Genomic DNA, 23,697 nt, shown 5'->3' with positions numbered 1-23,697 from the left:
CAGAAGGCAGGGCCAGCATTAATATTATCTCATTTTATGGAAAAAAAAAATTAAAACCCCGAAGTATAAATGTATTGAGGAGGATGTGCCCATGATTGATGATTTAGTGATGGGTCCAGCATTGAGTCCTGGTCTCCTGGTGTAATATTTTTTTCGTGTTATTCAAGGAGGGATGGGAATGGAGAGTGTGTCCGTTTTTTTTGGTTTTTTTTTTTTGTTTTTTTGTTTTTTTTGTTTTTCTAATTTGTAAATTCCTTGAGGGCAGAGATCTTGTGTTCTCTGTTGAGTTGTTCACTGACTCCTCCCCTTGCTGCTCTGTAGGGACCTTGGGAGGTGGCGGTGGACAGGAGCACCCTTTGGCCCAAGTGTTCCACTCACAATGGCCTTCACATTGGCTTTGATGTTACTTTGGAATGATAGAGCCCCAGAAATACACTAACAGGACTGAAAGAAGGCGTCCTGGATCATGCAGCTTTGAACCTGTGTCTAATTACTGGACCATGTAATTATCTTGAGGCCAGCCCAGTAATATTGCCTTTCATGCATTGTAAATATTTAAAACATGTGCGTTTTGTCACTCTGTTTTGACATTTCTTTTTTTCTTTTTTGGCTGCCCCACAGTATATAGAGTTCTTGGGCCAGGGATTAGATCCCAGTGGCAGTTGTGACCTATGCTGCAGTTGTGGCAACTCCGGATCCTTTAACCCACTGTGCCATCCAGGGATCGAACCTGCAGCCTGGTGCTGGAGAGAAGCCGCCGATCCCTGTTGTGCCATAGCGGGATCTACTGTTTTGACATTTCTTTACATTTTAACAGCAGCAGTCGTCGCAGGAGGAGAGACCCAAACCTCTCTGGACTTCAGAGGGGCCCTCCTTTGTGTATCTGATGCTCTGATGAGCTGAATAGAGGAACATAGGGATGAATCAGTTCCTCTCACAAACCTCACAGTTTTCCTGAAAGCTGATCTTGTTTTATAGCCCCTGCAGGGCACACAGTGGGCACTCAATAAATACTTGTTATTTTGAATCAAGGGAGATGTTATTTTGTGTTAGGCATTCTCTACTTTATCACAATGGACCACTGTCATTTTTTTTTTTTTAAATGCTCTTTCCCATGAGTCATTAAAGATCTGGTGTTAGGATTTGGGGAAGGGTAATGATGAAAGAGAGCAAAGAAATGGAATCAAATTTTAGGACAAAAGAGGAGAGGCCTTGAGTAAGGAGACTGGGGGAGTTGAAAGTACAAAGGAGTTGGCTCAGGGAAAACTGGAAAGCTGTGGAGGCACTTTTGAAAGAGCACACCCAGGAGTTCCCACAGCATCTCTATGGGCCTGGGACGCAGGTTTGATCCTTGGCTGGCATGGTGGGTTAAGGGATAAAGGATCCTGAGTTGCTACATTTGTGGTATAGGTTGCATACTGCAGCTTGGATCTGATCCCTGGTCTGGGAACTCCATATGCTGCGAGGAAGCCAAAATAGAAAAAAAAGCACATTGAGGGGAGAAGAGGCTGGGACAGGAGTTATTCAGATCTGTAGAGGGGAAAACTGCAGGCCTTTTTCAACCTTAATTATAGCTATAGGACAAAAGCATATTAGAGCCCCTTTTTTCTGCCTCTACTAAGGGCTAATGGTTGATAATCTCTTATAGAGTCATGTCTAAAAATCTATACTTCAGATTATCTTGAAATTTATTCTTTTTTAGGGTGTCATGAATTGAGGAAGAGGAATAAAAATCTGACTCCTTTTCTCATGTTGACACTAAAGTTTCAAGCTCCTGGTTCATTAAGAAGCAAGGAACTTTTTAGTCATTGGGATTTCAGCAGATGAGTTAATGTTTGGTCATGAGAAAAATGTATCATTAGAGCTTGTTTCTCTTGAGAGGAGAAAAGGCAAAATATGAGTCAGACGGAGCATAAAGTCATTTCACTCCACTTAATTCATACACCCTCCTGCTGAAGGACCATCACCCTGCAAGGGTAATTCAGACAGTAATGACCGCTGGCATCTGAAGTGGACTTTAGTGTTTATAAAGCCTTTCCCCCAAGACCACCCACAGTTTGGCTCTGACTCCTGTAGATATAGTTGGCACTTCTGATGATGGAGGCACTGGTGGTTGTTTCTCTGGGGAAGGTGCTTTAATCAGTTTATAACCGAAACGTATCATCCGCAGGTCTGAATGAGATATTTTCTTTGGTGAGGGACCCACCGGTTGTTCATTGGCATTTATGAAAAATGTTTAAAGGCAGTAAACTAACCTGCGACATTGGGAGAGTGTAAAGTTTGCTTTACAGGTGAGCATTCTACTGTGCAATCTATTTGCCACTTAGCTGGTAAAGCACCATTGTTCTTTTCCTCTCTTTGCTCTTGATCCTTCGGTGATTTCTGTTTTGTGTTCCATTTTGCTGGTGATTGAGCTAATCACCAAAACTTTTTCATTTTTCAAACTTTTATGGTCTATTTGATTCAAGCTTTTATCTATTAAAAAAAGTTTATTTTTTGAATACCACCTGTGTTATTAGGCCTTGTGCTGGCTTGTGTTGGTGACACAGTGACTAGAGGTGCTGTTTCTGGCCTCAGGAGAATTCGCAACTTAATAAGGGAGACACAGGAATCAGAGGTTCAAGTATAGCCTAGTAAGTGCTGTCTATCACAGAGGTTGGCAAAAGATGTAGCAACAAGTCCAGGGGAGGAAAAACCTAACCTGCTTTGAGGGGAAGGGTGTAGGGAAGTTTCTGACTCAAGGAGGTATTAAGTGCACACTTTAAGAATAAGTGAAACTAAGCCTGGCAATATAGGGTCAGAGTATTTTAGTGTAGGGAACATTCGGTGTACAGGTAGAAGGCATAATAAGGAGAGCGTGGTGGATGCTGGAAGTGCTGGGTAGTGTAGTTCACCTGTACGTTAGGGTACATGTGGGAGTTGATAGAACATAAATTTGGAGAGGTAGGTAAAGGCTGCATTGTGAAGACTCTTTTATTTTATTTCATTTTATTTTATTTTTTGTTTTTTAGGATCAAACCTGTGGCATATGGATGTTCCCAGACCAGGAGTCTAATTGGAGCTACAGCTATTAGCCACAGCCACAGCTACAGCCACAGTAACAGCAGATCCAAGCCGCATCTGTGATCTACACCCCAGCCCACCGCAACGTCGGATCCTTAACCCACTGAGCAAGGCCAGGGATCTAACCCCAAACCTCATGGTTCCTAGTCGGATTTGTTTCTGCTGCACCAAGATGGGAACTCCGAAGATTTCTTATTTTAACTGAACAATTTAGATCTTACTCCCAAAATATGTTAGCTATTAGGGAATTTTATTTAGCAAAGAATCTGATTAGATTTGGATTTTGGAGCATTCACTGGTGGCTGTTTTGAGGATGATCTTTAAAAATGTTACCTACCTGTGCTATCAACTGAATTGTGTGTGTTTCCCTGAAATTCATATGTTGGAGCTCTAACCCCCAATGCAGTGGCATTTGGAGATGGGGTCTTTGGAGAGATAATTAAATTTAGAAGAGATCCTCAGGTGGGGCCTTATAAGAATAATAGTGCCCTTATAAGAAGCCACACCAGAGCACTTTCTGTCTTTTTCCCACATGAAGGCACTCATCTGCAAGCCAGGAAGAGTCTTCCTCTGGAACTGAATTGGCCAACCCCATGACCTTGGACTTCCCAGCCTCCAGAATCATGAGAAAATGAATTTCTGTTTCTTTTGTCTAAGTCACCCAGCATGTGGTATTTTATTATGACATTCTGAGCAGACTAATACAGGCTATTTTATGTCTTTCGATAATTGTGAAACTAGGGTCAGGGAAGATATTAAAGTAGTTCAAGTAAGTAACAACCATTTGGCTGCTAGTCTGTTTTGAAAAATATTTGAGTGTGGCACTATTCATTTTAACTTAAAAAATCTAGTTTTGAGATATTATTGTTAAAACATCACTGCTCTGATATGTCTTGGGGGAAACTTTCTTAAACATCTCAACATACTACTTTTTATTAAGGTAATCGACTAATGCTTTGACTTTTGTTATTGTCTTTTGTTTTGCATATTGGTGCAACCCAGTTATCAGTACCTAGTGCCTGAGGGTTAAATCTGTTGCACAGTCTTCCCTTGCTTCATCTTTTTTTTTTTTTTTTGTCTTTTGTCTTTTTAGGACTGCACCCACAGCATATGGAGGTTCCCAGGCTAAGGGTCTAATTGAAGCTACAGCCGCTGGCCTACACCACAGCCATAGCAACGCCAGATCCAAGCCACCTCTGCGGCCTACACCACAGCTCATGGTAACACCTGCTCCTTAATCCCCTGAATGAGGCCAGGGGTGGAACCCACAACCTCATGGTTCCTAGTTGGATTCATTTCCATTGCGCCACGATGGGAACTTAATTTTGATACTATGACATTTAGATTGTCTTAAAGGAATCTTGATGTTTGTATGGTTTTAGGAATTTCATGCAAACGATATTTTCTGGGAATTAATACTATTTAGAAGATCATGAATCTATGGCAGACTGTGATATTTGTTGTAAAATAGGTACCTGTCTTGGGTGTGTTTGCATAACTGTTTAAAAGAGAATGATTTTAAATACTTTTGTTTGTACATGTGAAGATGTGTTTTAAACATGTTATCCAGTACTTGTTCTGTGCCAGATATTTTCACGTTGAGTCTAGTCTCCTTTCCCAATGTCTGGCTCTTTAATCTTTTTTTCCTCTTCCATTTTCCCCCAACCTCTTCCAATTTATCCCCTTTGTGGCTTTTTCCCTTGAGCTTAGAAATAGGCTTACGTTTTTCCTGTCATTAAACCAAATGTTTGAACCTTATGACTTTCATAGGCTGTTTCCTGAGGAAGCATTTCAAAAAACGAGTCTACAGTCATTGCTGCTGCTCCCCCTTCAGCCCCTGGTTGTTTCCTCTGAAACATAATGTTCGATCTTTCTCTCCCCATATTCTTCTGAAGTTGCTTGAATTTAATGTTGAAGTGCCAGGTTGGGACTAGATGAGAGTGTCAGGGATGTTGATCACTTCCTTGGTGGCCTCTTCTTAGTGGTAGAGTCACAGGGATGGGAGGAGTTATTTAGTCCAACCATCCAGGGTCTGCAGTGCGCTGTATTTGTACCCTCTGAGTGAACCCTCAGGCCTCTGTGAAATGCTGCAAAGTGGGAGGGATGCAGTTTCTACTAGTAGCCCACTTTGCCTTTGGACAGTGCTGACTGTCAGAAGGTTGTTGTTACTGTTTTTTTTTGTTTTTTTGTTTTTTGTCTGTAATAAAATATAGCTTTTATTTATCCTTCAATCATAGTTCTTTTTTCAGTGATGAGAAATAGGGCACAGTACTATATTTACACGGTTATGACCTATCATATTCACCCCGATATTCTTTCATCTGATCGGAATCTCTCCGGAGTTCCAAATGGTCACCCCCATCCTGCCCACTTTGTAGCTCATGTTTCTGATTGATGGAAAGCCTTTAGAAATTGGTGTTTAGAACTGATTGCAGTATTCTTGAGTGGATTTTCTCTCCTCTAATTCTTTTACCCCATGCTTGTATTATGCAGCCCAAACTGCTGTATTTCCAAGAGCCACATTGTCCTACTTACTGAATTGACTACCCACAGAAATCTCAGAATTTCTCATATCTATCTCATATCACAGATGCTGCTGCTAGGGCCTCACATTTTATGTGTCTACTTCTGCCCCTGTCTTTTATTTCCCTTACTACGTGTAGGACCTTAAAGATACCTTAATTAATTTCCAGTGTGTCAGGTCTCGCCTGTAACACTAGCCTGTTGAACATGTTGGATTCCATTTCTATCACTTTGATGGGAAGACATGAGCTCTCTTACAGCAGGCATTCTTCAAATGCAGTTACTTGTGAATATATATGCTTATGTTTTTGTCAGTCTTGACCACAGATACTTCATAAGAGATTTTGTCAAATGCCTTGCTGAAGTTAAGCTTTCCTTGAACTTCTAGTTTTGGAATTTTATTGAGAAAGGAAATAAGATTAATCTTGTATGACTTGCTTTTAGTATTGGGATTCCCCAGGGATTATCACTTGCTAAGTGTTTAAAATCCATTCTCAAATTTGCCTGAGACTTTGGTCTGTGTCTATGTAGACCTTGACATTTTCCCCTCATTTCGTTTTTCCAAAGCGTCCATTGATCACTTAATCCTTTCTGACTTGGTTTCTTGCTAACTTCCTTGTTCTTTCCCCTCCCCCCCAACTTTTTTGATAATAGTTTGTTTCTCTTTTTCAGTTTCCATCATCTAAGATTCTTGATACTTGCAATGTCTGCTAAGGTAGCCACTAATCACAATCTACACAGAAATGTTATTGGCTCTAAGGAAAGGACTGAGTTTAAATTGAAAGCCAGAGCAGGAAACGCTGACACATGGAGTAGAAGGTTAAGGTTGACTATTCTGGGAATCAAGAGAAGAGCAGGACAGAGAGTAGTGGTCACGATTTAATCAGTCAGACTTGCATGTTGCTGCTGCCAGGATATACATGTATAGTATGTTCATGGCCCTGTCTGTTTCAAACAATGAGTCATTTTTTACAAATAAACATTTATACATTTATGGGTGGAATATTTAAAAAATAAAACCCTGTGTGTAGTGTGCCAAGAGATAATAAGTTTTGGAAGCAAAATATGTCCTTTAATTGGCTATTTTGACATGAGATTCTACAAAGTGCTGTTAACCTTGTTAGATTATTCGAATGCTATATGGTCATGTTTGCGGTCATTATCCAGTGTTTAGTGTTTGAATGTTTTCTATATGCTTCAGCTTTTGTAAATACTACTAAACTTAACATTCTTTTTTTTTTTTTTTTTGTCTTTTTTTTTGCTATTTCTTTGGGCCACTCCTGCGGCATATGGAGGTTCCCAGGCCAGGGGTCTAATCGGAGCTGTAGCCACCGGCCTATGCCAGAGCCACAGCAACGCGGGATCCGAGCCGCATCTGCAACCTACACCACAGCTCATGGCAATGCCAAATCGTTAACCCACTGAGCAAGGGCAGGGACCGAACCTGCAACCTCATGGTTTCTAGTCGGATTCGTTAACCACTGCACCATGACGGGAACTCCCAACATTCTTAATTATTAAGCAACTTTTAAGGGATAGCAAGAGTAGAGTGAAGAATGTTGGTAATATTTTTAAAAATGTGATTTCAAGAATTTGTAGGAATTCTGTTGTCTCAGTCCAAATCCCAAGGATTGATGTCTGTAGGGAATTTGGAAACAATAGCCCACAGTGCTTGTCTTAAGAAGTATTTGATCTATAAGGTAATAGGTACAGAGATTGAGATTATGTGTTTAAAAACTGATTTAGTTTGACATTGGGATGACCTAACGTGATCAGTGAGCCAACTTACTGGACAGGGTGTTTTACAGACTTACTCATCTGTTACGGATGCCAAGTTTAGTTGGGTCATCACTGGTCTAGGTGAGAGATAGAGATGGTTTGGACCAGGCTTGGAGAAGTTGGTTGGAATCAGGAGATATTTTGAAGAGAAAGCCAATGGATTTGGCTCTTGAATTTGTTGTCAAGTTACTCTAGGTGATCTTGAGCTCTCAAGCACTTCATTTGTGAGATGGGGACAGTTATGAGATCTATACTTAAGATTATTGTGCCTACGTCAAGTGTTTCTCGAGCTTGCTGGAACTCCTCCCAGTGTGCTGCTGCTAGTATAACTTCCTCATCCAGTCATATAATTCCCCTGACCTTCAACTCATCAGCTGCTCACCATGGCATATAGAAGAAAGTTTAAACTGTTTAGATTGACTGTGGCCTCTTTTCCATGGTTATCTTCTACCATGTCTGTCTTCTTATTATACTCTTGACTTCACTGTTCCAGTCATTCTATTGCTGCACAGTCAACCACCTCACATGTAGTGTCATAAAGCAAAAACCATTTTATTCACAGTTTGGTGAGGCAGGGATTTGGAAAGTGCACAGCAAGGACAGCTTGTCTCTGTTCCACAGTGTCTGGGGCCTCAGCTGGGAATGCTTGAAGGTTGGGGGCTGTAATCGGCTGAAGGCTCATGCAGTCACATGTCTGGCTTGTGATGCTGGCTGTCAGCTGAAACACCTACATGTGGTCTCTCTCTTTGGGCTATTTTGAGCTTCCTCAGAGCATGGCGGCTGAGTTCCAAGAGCAAGTGTTGCAGGAGACAGGAAATGGAAGCTGCTAGTTTCTTAAGGCTTGGTCCTGGAAGCTGGTATGGTGTCACTTCTACTGTAGTCTGTTGGTTAAGCAGTCACAGAGCCCAGATTCAAGGGTAGGGGGAGGGAGGATAGAGTTCCCTTCTCTCTCTCTCTTTTTTTAAAATTATTGTTGATTTACAACGTTGAGTTAGTTTTAGGTGTACAGCAAAGTGATTCAGTTTTTAAAATATATATATTAAATTAAAATTATTATTAAATTATATATAAATATATTCCTCATGTATTTAAATATATATATATTATTTTTCAGATTCTTTTCCTCTATAGATTATTACAAGATATTGAATGTAGTTCCCTGTGCTATATAGTACGTCCTTGTTATTTATCTATTTTATATAGTAATATGCATCTGTTAATTCCAAACTCCTAATTGATCACGGCTCTCCTTCCCCCTTTGAACATAAGAAAAGGGGAAGAGGAGGAGAGTTACCGTCATGGTGCAGTGGAAACGAATCTGACTAGGAACCATGAGGTTGTGGGTCTGATCCCTGGCCCCGCTCAGTGGGTGCAGGATCCGATATTGTTGTGAGCTGTGGTGTAGGTTGCAAACGTGGCTCAGATCCTGGGGCTGTGGCGTAGGCTGGCAGTTGTAGCTCCGATTTGACCCCTAACTTGGGAAACTCCATATGCTGTGAGTATGGCCCAAAAAAGACCAAAAAAAAAAAAGGAAAAGGGGAAGAAAGGAAGAAACATAAGTTTGTTTTCTATGTCTGTGAGTCTGTTTCTGTTTTGTAAAGAACTTCATTTGTATTATTTTTTTAGATTCCACATATAAATGATAGTATATGTTTGTCTTTCTCTGTCTTACTTTACTTAATACGATAATCTCTAGGTCCATCCATGCTGCTGCAAATGGCGTTATTTCATTCTTTTTTTTTTTTAAATGGATGAGTAATATTCCATTGTGTATATATTCCACATATTCTTTATCCATACATCTGACAGCTGACCCTTGGATTGCTTCCATGTCTTGGCTGTTGTAAACAATGCTGCTATGAGCACTGGGGTGCATATATCTTTTAGAATTATAGTTTTCATCTTTTCTGGATAGATGCCCAGGAGTGGGATTGCTGGATCATATGGTAATTCTATTTTTAGTTTTTAAAGGCACCTCCATACTGTTTTCCATAATGGTTGAACCAGTTTACAATGTAGGAGGGATTCCTTTTCTCCACACCTTCTCTAGCATTTATTGTAGACTTTTCGATGATGGCTATTCTGACTAGTGTGAGGTGAAACTTTATTGTGGTTTTGATTTGCATTTCTCTTTCTCTCTCTTTTTTTTGTTTTTTGTTCTTTAGGGCCACACCTGTGGCATATGGTGGTTCCCAGGCTAGAGGTCAAATTGGAACTACAGCTCCCAACCTACATCACAGCCATAGCAATGCCAGATTTGAGCCATATCTGTGACCTACACCACAGCTCATGGCAATGCAGGATCCTTAACCCACTGAGCGAGGCCAGGGATCGAACCTGCATCCTCATGGATACTAGTCGGACTGTTTCTGCTGAGCCACGATGGAAACTCCCTGCATTTCCCTAATAATTAGTGTAGATTCTCCTCTTGTTGGGAAGAGAGCCAAAGAGTTTAGGAGCCATGTTTTAAATCTGTCACAGCTAGCTGTTTATTTACCGGCTTCCTCTCTACTCTGTTGTGTCTAAGTCCCTCTATATGTCAGCTGCTTCCCTCCAACTCCCTACTCCCTCCCCTCTTTAAATGCCATTTCCATACAGCCTTTGTCCTATTTCATATGGCTAAAAGCAGTTTCTCATCCTCTATTCTCACAACATTACTGTTTATAATTGTTTTGTATTTTTCATTTTTTTCTTTATCGGTAGTTTATAAATGCTTTGGAGAGTTTACCATATCTCATAACATATTTATTCTTTGAATTGAAGATTCAATATTGAATTGTGTCTCAAAACTGGGAACCTGATGGGTTGGAACTTGGCAGTGGTTAAGAAAATTTTAATGAGAATATTAAATTTTTTTCTTTTAATACAGATTGTTTCCTTTTAATCCAAGTTATTTCAGAGCTTAAAATTTTTTTTTTGTTGTCTCTCTGTTGTAAAGTAAAAACTTTTAAACTTTTCTCCTCACATAACCGTAAAATTAGAGGAGAGTTACCTTTAGATATAATCATCTTCTTTCTGTCCAATTCTGTCCTTGCTACCGAGGCCTTGCTGTTTTTGCAAACTGGGATGCAGTCTGTTACTGGATGGATTTAGTGATTTAGACTCAGCATTATAAATCAAGGTTTTAAGTAAAAATTCATGTGTTGCAAGTTAAGAGTTGTTTCATGAATTTTTTGTTTTAGTTTTATATGTGTATGAGTGTAATGAGTTGAAATGTCACTTTTTTTTTATTAGAGTTGGGGCTCAAACATTTTTGGAAGGCACACCTATGTAAATCCTTTCTAAACACTTGTTTAGAAAGTGTTCTAGTTCATTTCTTGTGTTTCTATTTTTTTTTTTTTTTTTTTTTTTAGTTTATCCCTTTTGATGTCCTTTCTAAGGGCTATCTACAGATCCCTCCTGGGAACCATATATACCATATGCCTTTATGTTCAACCTTTTCTTCACCCAACAGCCTCTTTTTGTAATAAAGCTGAGTGGCCCTGGGTGACAAATGTTGTTTTTCCTCTTTTTATATGGAGACTTTAAGCCTATTTTCCTCCCCTCAAGAGGAGAGGAGGTGGAAACAACTTACTCTTTTTTTTTCTCTCATATTTTTATTGAGGTATATATAACACATATACAGTAAAATTCACAAATCCTAAACCTATAGCTCAGTGTTCAACCATATCAGCAACACACTGAGGAAAATATAAAGCATTGTCATCAGCCCAGAAGGAAAGAGCTTATTCTTTTTTTTTCTTTTTGGGACTGCATCTGCAGTGTATGGAAGTTCCCAGGCTAGGGGTGGAATTGGAGCTGCAGTTGCCAGCCTACACCACAGCCACAGCAATGCCAGATCTGAACCACATCTGTGACCTACACCACAGCTCATGGCAACACGGGATCCTTAATCCACTGAGCAAGGCCAGGGATCCAACCTGCATCCTCATGGGGATCAAACCCACATCCTCATGGATACTAGTTGGGTTCGTTACCGCAGAGCTGTAACGGGAACTCCAAGAGCTCATTCTTAAATCGCTTTGTGGGTGAGTAAAGTAGTGTGTTCTCTTCAGCTCCATTGTGTGGCGTACATTGGTTATAATATTGAGTTTTAGTGACCAAAAGTCTCAAGCAACTCAGTTTAAGAGGTGTTAAAACAGAGGATGTTGAACACAAACTTGGGAAGAATAAAATGGGACCAGCTTGGGTGAGCCAAGGGGAAAAGCAACAAAGAATAATTCTGGGAAAAGTTCAGGGGGAAAAAGGTTTATCTGAATTTCAGAGGAGGAGACAAAACTGAGTTTGCTGTTCGCCACTCTAAGAAACTTAACAGACTTAATATCTTGAAACGACAGTTCAATATCTTCCAGTTCAATATCTTCCAGTTCAATATCTTCCAGTTCAATATCTTCCAGTTCAATATCTTCCAGTTCAATATCTTCCAGTTCTGGAGACGCTGGGAGGAGCGTTTCCTTTGGCTTGTAGCTCCTTCCTCCAAATTCAGAGGCTGTCCCTTCAGTTTCCCTTGTCACGTCTTCTCTCTGCAGTAATCCCCACCTTCTCCTCTTCCTAAAAGGACCTTATGGTTACATTTAGGGCCCACCTGGATAATCCAGGATCATCTCCCCATCTCAACATCCTTAATTTAATCACATTGGCAGTGTTCTTTTGTCATATAAGAACGGTTCAGAGATTCTGGGGAGTACAACGTGGATACTTGGTTTCTGTCCTTCAGGAATCTTTCTTCAAAAAGGAAAGTCTTCTGGATATTTGTTTTCTAATTCGGTCTTCTTTTTAATATTGGGTTAATTTAGGAAAAAACACCATATTGTACATTCTATTCCCTTTTTGCTCATATGTCTTTGTGACTCCCTTGTTAGCTAATAAAGTTAATATGACCTAGATAGACAAGTTGCTATTTCACCCCATGTACATTTCAGGCTCCTCTCTCTCTCTCTCCATCTCTTCTTCCCAGCCCCCTCTCTCCTTCCCTCCCTCCTTCCTCTCTCTCCTTTCCCTCTTCTCTCTCTCTCCCTCTCTTTCTCTCTCCCTCACTCCCTCTCTCTCTCACCTTCTTTCTCCCCCACCACTCTCTCCCCCTCTTTTTCTCTCCCCCCTCCTCCTTTTCTCTGCCCTTCCTCCCACCCCCCTCTAGCACAGGACTCTGCATTTCCTCATTGCTCCTCCACCACCAGCTTGGCTTTCTTTCCTTGTGTGGTCTCTTTCTCCAGTCTACCTGCTTATATTGTTCTTGCACCCACCCTTTAAGGCCTTCCCAGCAGCATTTTCTTCGCCATCTGTATTAGATTTCTAGGGCTTCCATAACAAATTACCACAAACGTGGTGGCTTAAGGCAGCAGAAATCTATTCTTTCATGGTTGTGGGAACCAGAGTCTGAAATCAAGATATTGGGCCTGGCCAGGCGCTCTGTTCTTGCGGAGGGCTCGGGGGAGGACCCTGCCTTGCCTCTTCCAGATCCTGCTGGTTCCTGGCATTTCTTGGTTTGTGGCTGCAATTATTACTCCAATCTCTGCCTCAATCTTCTCTGTGACTCCTTTGTGTGTCACTTATAAACACATCTGCCATTGTATTTAGAGGCCACCTGGGACAATTTCATCTGGAGATCCTTAATTTAGTTATATCTTCAAAGACCCTTTTTCCAAATAAAGTCACATTCACAGGTTCTAGGAGTTAGGATGTGGATGTATCTTGTAGGGACAGGGTACCATTCAACCGGCTACAACATCTGAGCCAGCAATCATTGTTTATTTCTCTGACCTCTTGACATCACTGGCATAATTACATGATTGGAAACCCCTCAGCTCTGTCTTGTTATTTTGCACAGCCAGACTATAAGTACTTGAGCAAGAAGACTTCTTTTGCTATGCAGCCCTTAGCTCCTGGAAGTGTTCTTAAGAAACTGATAAAGATTTTTTTTTTTTAAATGAAACAAAAAGTGGCATGTAAAAAATCCTGGCATAGTGATGACCAGGACGCTGTTTTGAAAGTGATCTTTCTCATTGCAAGTTTTTTCATTATTTCTTGTACTCTTTTTGGGGGGAGATTTTTATTTTTCAGGAACCTTAGGTGAGTAGCTGGGAAAGCAGGGCTGATAGTGCAGGTACGGAGCTGAAACAAAGAAATGCAAGGGCAAACCTAGTGTGGCCGATGGATTTGGAGGTTGGCCAGGGAAAGCTTTGAGGCTGATTGTGGATCCATCTCTGTGGGTTGGGTTTATATCTTGTCTCTTGGAAGTGTTGATCTTCACTGAGATCCTTTTAAGTAGATTTTAGAAACGTGGAAGAAAGTTCTTGTAGGCACCAGCACCTGACCTTGATCAGCACAATAGAGGGCCGTGCTGAGGGCAGCCCCCAACCTTGCTTTCCCTGAGGCGATGGCTTCACAGGGTCCTCTTCCCTACAGGCTTTTTTCCCCTTGGCCTTGTCCTGTAAGCACAGCTGCTTTTTAAAGCTTAGCAGTGAGTACAGGTTGTAGGCTGTTATCCCAACTATTTTCTTCATTTGGCTTAATTTCAAGGTTATCTGATAACACATCTTCTTTTTTCTTTTTCTTTAGTCTCAGTCTTACTTTGGATGCTGGCAGTCTAACCTTACTAAAGTTTAAGTGGTCCCCAATGTTTTTTGTACTAAACATTTGAAGGTGACTGATTTTCAGCTTTTTTGGTATTTTCAAGCTGGTGACACCTTTGTTTAGAGTTTTATTATATTCACGAATCCTGTCACTGCTTAGTCTGTGAAGTGTAACCATTGCTTACAGTGACAGCATGCTGCAGCCAGATTGCTCCATACTGTACATGGTAATCCTCTCCCATAATATCCTGGCTGCAAAGGAATGCAGAGACTTTAACTTAATGGGTAAAAATGGCGGATGGTGTCATTCAATTTCATTCTGCTGGTTTGCCAGCTTTGCGACATTGGAGAAATTACTTAACCTCTCTGAGCTTCAGTTTTATCATCTGCAAAATGGAAATTATAATTTCTATTGTATTACTATGCTTGCTGGGAGGATTAAGGTGGCAATGTGCATGCATATCTCTAGCAAAGCAGTAGCTGATACCTGAGGAGTGTTCAAAAAAAATTGTGGCAGCTGTTACTACTTACTTTGCAGGGAAGATCAGGACACTAGTGATGTTAAGGAATGTTTCCACAGTCAGACTCTCTAACTCACAGGATTTAGTGAACAGTCCAGAGTGTGAGGGGTAGTGTGGTATTGGATACGTCAGTCATCACAGTCTGTCTGAGTGGTGTTTATTTGGCTAGTTTGTAGAAACATAGAATGACAGGAATGAAAACACACTCCATGACTGTATTCCTGAGCTGAAGTTTTTATCATGCTAGCTCTGTAAAGCTACACTTCTCATTAGACAAGGCCTCTACTGCCAGACTCAATGGGAGGATCGAGTTTAGAGTATGGTTTAATTAGTATTAAATTTGTATTTTTAGCAATAGTTTTGTGACTGTTTATTCTGTATCACTTGGATTTCGTCATAGAGATATGATTCAATATGTTGTTCTTTTATTTTTTTATTTCTTTTCTTTTCTGTTTTTCTTTTCTTTTTTTTTTTGGTCTTTTTAGGCCTGCATCCAAAGCATGTGGAGGTTCCCAGGCTAGGGGTTGAATCAGAGTTGCAGCTGCTGACTTACACCACAGCCACAGCAGCTCCAGATCTGAGCCATGTATGCAACTTACACCGCAGCTTGCGGCAAGACCGGATCCTTACCCCACTAAGCGAGGCCAGGAATCAAACCCACATCCTCACAGAGACAACATTGTGTCCTTAACCTGCAGAGCCACAATGGGAACTCCCAAATATGTTATTCTTTGTACTAGGAAACCTTGAATTCATCTGCTGCCTTGCTGGTTTTCAGACTGAAGAAAAGAAATCATAGTAGATGAGCCTTAGAACAGTTTCCTGCCCAGAGGCAATATTTTGGATTAAAATTAACTTTCCCTAAACCCCTCTGTGTATCAGATCGTTTTGGGGCTATAGGGGCAAGATAGGGCACTGAGTGTTAGAAATTGACTGAATTGGGCCATCATCTGGCATTGAATATTGGTTTCATAACTGGATGTTGAAGACTTTTTCCAGAGTTAATTGTTTCATGAGGTAAAAGATTCCTTATGTAGGGGCAGCTGTTCTTATAATGGAGAGAATTATCTGAGATTTAGGGCCTTATAGTAGGAGACATATGGTTAGATGCATGAAAGAACTTCCACATGGAGTTTTCTGCCTGAATGTAAACTGCATAAGGGTAGCAACTTGGTCACATTTGCTGTCATACCTCCAGTACCTAAAACTGGGCCTGGCTGAGTACCCACCTATTGGTCAAGTGCACACATGGCTCGGGGAGGAAAGGCAGTGAACTTGGTAGGATTCAAAATACCCTCTGTGCTCTATGCAGTTTATTTCAGAAGTGGCCTTTCCTAAGGGTCAAGAAGTGACATAGAAGAGAGACTCCTCCTTGATGGGAGCAGATCAATACTGGGACAGCAGGTGTGTGCCAGGGCTGTGCCAGGAACTGGGGAGGAAATGGTTCAAAAGACCTTACCCAGGGTCTTCTTCAGGATTTGGATCACTATGGTTTCTCTTTTTCAACAGTGGAGGTAATAAAGGATGTTTCCCTAGAATGACTCTTCCTGAAGTTTGAGGCTGATCTCTGGGTTCAGGGGATTGGATGAATCTTTAACCATTAAGCCTGAGTCAGTCGTGAGAATTTCGATCCATTTTATTGTCCCTGAGAAGCAGCTGGGTAAATGTGGTCATTTATTTATTTACTTGATTTCCCTGTCTTCGTGGCCTTCCTAGGCTTCTTTCCATTCCAGCCCAGGTGAGCAGTCAGGGCAGTTTCTTCCCTCACCCCCATCCTGCCCCCTTAGATCCTCAGGTGAAAGAATGAATGTAAGAGTTTGGAATTCCTTAATGGTTGTCATGATGAAAAGGGGTTGTGAGTGAGTGAGTGTTCCTGTTTCCTTGCTCTTTCCCCTCCCATCACAATTTCGAGGCTCTGTGTTCTACAGTTTTTTGTTTTTTGTTTTTCTATGCATCAAACTGAGGTCTTATATGGTTTTCAATGTTAAAGCCTCCTCTTTTTAATCTTTGGGGCTCAGAAGCCAAATATGAACCAGAGTAGGGTGAGAAACAAGGCTTGCCAGGTTGTTGAGTAAGCTCGTAGACACATTTCATCATTTTTGCCATACCTGCTTGGTTGTGTTGAATTCCTTGGGGGAGCAGGCCTGTAGTTCTGTTACCAACAAGGGAGCAGGAATTTGGGTTGCTGTCAGGCAGGCAGCCAGGAAGATATTTATAGTCCTAGTGAGTGGCTGTGGATCCTCCATGGTTCTGGATACACCTCCTGCCTTAACGTTCTCGGTGTTCTTAAGCCGAACCCTGCCCTTGTTGGCCAGACAGTGGTTAATGATAAAACAGACGGCTGTAGGACGCGGTGCTCCTGACGACCAGGGCGGTTCACAGCCTGCCTGTGCTGGTGCTTTGGCTGACCCAGATTAGGACCCTCAGTGGCAAAGCAAGGGCCCCCCTCCCCCTTCTGGTCAGGGCTGTGATGGTTTCATAGCGTTTCCCTGAGTTGGCTTCATTGATGTGGACTATTCACTAACTGGAGTCCACTCTATGCCACACAGGCCAGGTTGTGTGAAAATCTTTGACACCAACAGAAAATGTGGCTCATGATTTTAGCTTCCTCATCTGTCCTTGAATTCAGGTCAGATATTTAGACTTCCCTCGCAGAGGAGGCCAAAATCAGGTGATGCTTTGCGTGTGCCGTAGCTCATACCTCGTTGGGGTATGAGGACTAAAAGGGAAAAGTGAAAGTAAGTGCGCTTAGGAAATGACACAAGTGCAAAATTTTTTCTTGTTTTCGTGGAAAGGTTATAACATGAACTTTTACATTCACCAGTGGCTGTTCTTAGGGTGGAATGACGGTTCATCTATTAGTTTGCATTTGCTGGGGCAGAAAACAAAACCCAGATTAGCCTTAGGGAGAATCTTAACTGTGGCCTAACTGGGGAGTGTAGGGCAGGACAGGTTTTAGATCTGGGTTGACCAGGACTCCAGCAGGTCTCTAGGACTCTGTTATTTTCCCTCTAATTCTTCCTTCTTCATCAGCTCCATTCTGAGACAGGCTCTCCCTTCCTGGTAGCAAAATGTCTGTGGCATATTCTCCAAGGTTCAAGTATAACGAGAAAACCAAACTTTCTTTTCTAACAGTTCCCACAAAAATCTCGAGTCACTGTGATTGGAACTGCGTAAACTATGCCCCACACCTCAGTGGAATGCAGTGTGCTGATTGGTCTAGTCCCCTTACCCTAGAATCCACTCAAAATGTGTGTCCCCGTCCCAAAGTCAGGGATTGTTGCTCTAAGTTGGTGTGTGTGGACAGACGTTGGGAAGGCAAACATTTCCTGCAAAGTGATCTTATAAGTCACATACTGGCAGCTTTTGTTACAGTTTTTGAAAGAATATTGTTCTTCCACCTCCTGGGTTCTTGCTTGATGGTTACGGCCTTTTAAGTTCTGGGTGTGTTTTCTACGAAAGTCTGATATCCCCTTAGAAGCACAGAGCTAGGGATTTTGCTGATGCCCCAGGGATGTTCACTATTGGGTATCAAATTACAGTAGGTCTTAATGGATGCCACACTAGGTAGCTCTGGTGTGACCTTAGCTCAATTAGCTTTCACTGTGTGCCGCTACATCAAAGATTGTAGCTGGACAGCTCTTCTTGACATATGTTTTGTTTGTCCCTGAAAGCACGTGTTCTGATCCTCTCTGGCCACTCAGATTCATTTTGGGTGATGGTCACGTCAGCTCGGGGCTGGGCAGAGGGAGGAGAGGCTGCACTTTGGCAGGGCTTCAAGCGCGGAGCAGCATCCTGCAGCCAGCACCATAAGCTGGATAATTTGTCCACAGAGGCCTATGCATTATAGAAATGAAAATTCCTTCTCTGACAGCATTCACTGCTTGCACGCAGCAATTTGGCTGTCAGAAACAGCTGGCCCTGCAGGGTGGGACAATGGAAAGGCGAGACCCGAGAGAGGCCAGTGCTTACTCAAGTCTCCCACTGTGAGAGGATCAGGTTTCTGAGACTGTCATTAATGGCAGACTGTGAGGGGCTCTAAGGCAAAGCTTCCAGGGAGTGGGAGCCTGTGGCTCAGACAGTTAGTGATTCCCTCTTCTTTTTGCTGAATGGAACAAAAAGAAATTAAAAATACACTATTAACCTTTGCTGACACTCAAATTTTGGCATTCTGAAATGTTCGCTTCTGATTGTGCTTCTCCTTGGGGATGAGCATTTCTGGGGAAGTAAATCCCCTTTAGCCTAAGTAACGTTGATTCTCCGTGCATTCTAGAGAACTCAGACCGGAGTCGGGATGAGGGACATGACGTGTTGCTGGACATCTGCATATTTAGGTCCTGCTTATGTAGAAGCGATGCTGAAAGGACCAACTTTGGGGACCCCACATGGCATGTTCAATCAAGCATGAAGTAGAAAGCAAGTGTGCGTTTTCCCCACATGCATGTGCAGGGGACAGGAAAGGGACAGAGGAACTGTGTGGCTTGACCTGCTCTGCTGTGTGAATCTGCAGTGTGGCTGGCTCTGTGCATTTTCCTGTATTGATCCCATGACTCACGGAGCATGGTCTAAGCAAAAAGCACACTTAAAGGACAGAGGAGACAGCTGTCTGTTACAGGAGGACATGTTTTCTGAGTTTAATGGTGCCAGTTTTTCTCTTTGGTTTGTACACTGGAGATGTAATCACTAGTAATGTCTCATAAAGGGTTTTTATTTTTTTTTCCTTTTTGAAAAAAAATCATTCTTTAAAAAAATGATCTTCTAAACATTATTCTTTTATTTCACAAGTGTACTTCACATCTAGGAAAACAGCAAGAAAATCCCCCCCCCCTTTTTTAATGCTACACATCAAAGTGGGATTTTTTTTTCCTCATAGAGTGATGTTCCAGAGGGAGTTTAAAGCACTGTGATGAGAAGTACCTTGCCTTTTGAAGTCAGCAGCGTTTCAGTGATAATGGGTGGCTCCAGATAAGGTTGGCTATTGGAATTTGGTTGTTATTCATTGTGGCTGGAACTGTATTTCTACCCCCTGCTTCCCTCTAAATCTGTTTCCCTTTTATATGATAGAGGCTGAAGTTCCCAGATGTTGTTTGGATTAAAGAGTGTATGTGGGGAGGGAAAAAAAAAAGCTTTCTTAATGATAATAACAGAGTCAGACTGGCTGGTTCTGTACTGACAGGAAAATGGAGAGATAAAAACCCCATTAATGGTGTGTGCACTGCCTAAGTAGCCAATAAAACAATGCTGTCCTCACTGGAAGCCAGTCCCAGACTGGCAGCGCTTCGTGCCAACTGCAGGAGACAACAGCTGCAGAGAGGGGCAGAAGTGTTCAGTCAAGTGTCTGTGTTACAGGGCTGGCTTGGGGGGCGGTTCTTTTGTTCTGTTCCTCCTCCTTTCCCTCCTCTCCTCCCCCTTCTCCTCCCCATCTTCCATCCTCCTCTTCCCACTTTAGCCCACTTTTCCTTGATGAGCACTTCTTAAGACTCGCTGTTCCAGAAACTGAACCACATCTGATTAAGAAGACTTCATGGTTACTCACAGAATGAAGTTGGCTGGTAGTTTCCAGGCCTCTTTGTCTGGGCTAGTTTGGGTTTGTGACAATAAACATTTGTTAATTTATATAAAATGTATCCTAGCGTTATAATCCTTAAAGTTTGATAGTTTGAGTTAAGAAGCAGGAAAGGCCATTGATCACAGATGTAATGCTCCCAGTTCCCCGCTGGAGTATCTTTGAATGTCCATGCTCAAACTTAGCAAACAAACAAGCAAACAAATCTCATTTTGAAGAGTGGCATAGGCTTGGTTTAGTTACATTCATTCTTTGTGTATTCTCTGAGCCCGTTCTCTGAGTCAGGCCCTCTGCCCGGGCTTGAGCCAGGCAAGGCTGCTAGTAGGAGACCTCACTTGGGCACTTACTGACTCACAGCCTCATAAGCCCTGAGGTCTCCAGAGAAGGGAAGGAAAGAAGTGTGGTGTAGATTTGCGTGCTGTAAAAAGCAGCTCTGAGAATTCAAAAGAGGTGTTCCAAGCCCTGGTCCTGTCTCTGTTTCCTGTAAATCTGTAATCTAAGTTACTTTGACTTTTAAATTTACGGCATGTGAGGGAGAGGGAACAGGTATTTGAGTGTTTAATTTTGTACCAAGTCTTATGGCACAGAGTTTACACATATTAAGAAGTCAGTGTCTGTAGCCTCATTTTACAGGTGAAAGAAACAGAAAGCTTGAACAATTAACTTCCTTAAGGCAGCTCCTGTTCTTGGGTGCAGCTGGAATGAAACAAATGATATGAACCAGTGGTATGGTATTTATTGCACATAATTGCAGTGGGCATCTAGAAGAGGAGATGGGATGTTCTTTATCTAACCTGTTAGAGTGCTGGTGGGGTGTGAGGGAAGACGGGCGTATGCACTGCTCTTAAATCCTGGAGGGCTCCATGGAGGAGGAGAGACAGTCCGTTATTTGTCAGCACACTTCTTGAGTGCATGCTCTGTGTTAGGGTCTGAGGATTTAGAGCAGAAGAAGACAAAGTCTTGCTGGCAGAGGGTGGCCATCACTTCCTGGTGGGCAGAGGCAAGGCAGGGGATGTTTGTCCCAGTACCCTTGGGGAAGTGAATCTGGACAAAAATGCCTGGTAGTGTCTTGGCTGGGAGTGAAGCATTTTTTGCCCAGGTTACCTTTCTGAAATGGACGGCTCTGACCACAGAGTGAAGATTTTGGATGAAATATATAGGGAAGAGCAATAAGCCATGATTTTAGGTACCACCTGTGTTCCCTTTTTGGGATCCCCATGTGGATTATGAGTGGTTTCAAGTTTCCTGGCTGCAGACCTCTCAGGCCATAGCCAGGCCACTCTAAGTGACAGTGGCTCTAGTATCTCAAGTATGGTTTCTTCTGTTATGGCTAAAGACAGCTAGGTAAGATCCACGAGCCGACCGTGTCCTTTCAGGTAAAGCCTGCATGCGAGGCATGTTTTAAAGAGTATGTGGGCTTTCCTAGTATAATTTTTATTTAGCTGGCAAACTAGAGGGGCCGTTCAGAGGAGATATGATTCCTCAGTGATTAATACCAGGTATTGAATGGCTGTTGAACATGATTTAACATGTCATGCTTGCATGACTGTGCCAGCTTGTCTTTTTCTAAATGTCGGGCATCACTGTGTTAATTTGACATGTTTGGAGGATTTGGGTGTTCTCGATGTGACCCTTTGGTATTCATTTTTAGATTTCATAATATAAATGGCTCCACGCTCTTCTCTCTCAAGGGCTGCACACACAGCATATGGAGGTTCCCAGGCTAGGGGTTGAATCAGAGCTAAAGCTGCCAGCCACAGCCACAGCAGTGCAATCTATACCACAGCTCATGGCAATGCCGGATCCTTAACTCACTGAACAAGGCCAGGAATTGAACCTGTATGCTCATGGATACTAGTCAGATTTGTTTCCACTGAGCCATGATGGGAACTCCCATAGTGTTCTTGATAGATGTTCAAATATGCATCCCTATCGATAAAGAATAGTATGTGTAGTGAAGATGTTGGTTGGTTGGTGGTGACTTGCTCTCAGGGCTCTCCTCACTAGATAACCTTTGTGGGATGCAATCTGCATACTTATTATCGGTGTGAAGGTTTCCCCTTAGTCTGTTAACAAACTTTTCTAGTTGAGAGATGCTGGGCCTCATGGCTTTTCAGTCCCGCCTTGCGGCAGAGCTGGATTGCAGTTCAATGTGAGTATGGCAAGTCAGTTCTTATTCATTACTGAGGTCAAAAGTTCTGCTGTCCATTAGAGCTGGTTCAGCACCACCCTCTCCTATGCCTTCTATTACAGCTTCCAGAGTAGCGAGAGAAGGGAATTCAAAGACAAGTCAAAGTACTCTATTTTTTTAAAACATCTTAAAAGGTAAGAACTATTAAGAAAAGCCAGGAAACGAATATCACAGAATTCAAGATTATAGTTCTAATAATAACACCAGCATCGGTAACAGTAATGGCTCACCCTCTCACGGAGCTCACATATCAGGTTATGTTCTGAGTGCTTTGCATATATTCACTCATTTAGCCCTTATGATTATTGTCCGTGAAGAAGGTTCAATTCTTTTTATCTTAATTCTGTAGATGAAGGAAATGAAGCACATTAAGTTTTGTGCCTAAGGCACTAAAGGTAGCCAATTGCCGGGACTGACTTCTAACTCGGCCAGTCCGTCTCCGTTTTGGGTTTTTACCACAGCATGGAGACGAAGAAGATAATGATAGAGGACTCCTGGGTGGGGGGGGTACGGAGTGCTGGTAATTTCCTTAAAAAAATAATTACAGCCTTCACTAAAGTTTGTTGCTCTATTTTTTATTACATGTAGATTGATTATATATTCCTATAATATGTGTGGAGATTAATATATATTAATATATAATATGTGGAGATATATACATATCCATAAATTCATAGTTATTTGAGAAATGACAGTAAATGGGTGTGACAGACTTAGTTTCCTTGCCATTCTCGACGTTTGTTTACCGTTCTTGATATTTGATATATGATAAACCTCAGAGTTGGGAATGACTTCTCTCCCTCCAGAGAGAGAATATATTTACATATGGGAACTATGGAAGCTTTTCCCAACCTGACAGGCCCCTACTTCGGTGTAATGTTTATTTTTATTTGCCTTCCCCCCCAAACTATCTTACATATTGGATCTTATCTTTGCCAATGCATTAGGCATTGACTGCAACTCCAAAGTAGACGTTAAAGCACCATGTGTATGCGTGTGTGCGTGTGGGTGTGGGTGTGCGCGCACGCTAGGGAAATTAACTACCTTTTAGACCCTGTATCTGACCCACTCTTCATACGTCCAATGTGAAAAACCATGGAAGAACACCTTTGGTTGTGTTAAGCCAGTCTAAATTTGGCTATAAGTTCTAGGAGACTCAATTGAATTTATGCTAGAATATGTTGTCTTAAAATAAACCTGGCTGCACAGCAGTGCTGGTAGAACCAACAAGAATGCACATGAGACAACTAAAATGTTAAAAAAAAAAAAGTTTTTCTCTGAGAGGTCCTTCCCCCAATGCTTAATGCTTTCAAAATTAGAACTAACAGAAGCTAGCCTTTCCTTCCTGCCAATTTTAGAAACTAAGACATTTTAACACTTATAGAACATTATCATTTCCCTCTGGGATTTAAAAAGTAAAAAAAAAAAAAGCAAAATTAGGAGACAAATATTTATGAAACAGACAAGGGTTTAGTGACCTGA

General features: G+C 41.8%; 1 protein-coding gene across 8 annotated transcripts in view; it reads left to right on the top strand.

Annotated features, from left to right (window-relative positions):
• The window catches only part of ACVR1 (activin A receptor type 1), a 142,176-nt gene that overhangs the window by 17,551 nt on the left and 100,928 nt on the right, over positions 1 to 23,697 (top strand). The window contains exon 1 of one of the 8 annotated variants that reach the window (XM_021076457.1): positions 19,384 to 19,428. The exons of the other annotated variants lie outside the window; for them this stretch is intronic. The gene's annotated coding sequence lies outside the window, so the exon portion shown is untranslated. Of the gene's footprint in view, positions 1 to 19,383; positions 19,429 to 23,697 lie in introns of those variants that run through there. 8 annotated transcript variants of the gene reach the window in all.

Source organism: Sus scrofa, chromosome 15 (genome assembly GCF_000003025.6).
Source record: "Sus scrofa isolate TJ Tabasco breed Duroc chromosome 15, Sscrofa11.1, whole genome shotgun sequence".
Lineage (NCBI taxonomy): Eukaryota > Metazoa > Chordata > Mammalia > Artiodactyla > Suidae > Sus > Sus scrofa.
The sequence above is the reverse complement of the archived record's forward strand: the minus strand, read 5'-3'. Positions and strand labels throughout refer to the sequence as shown.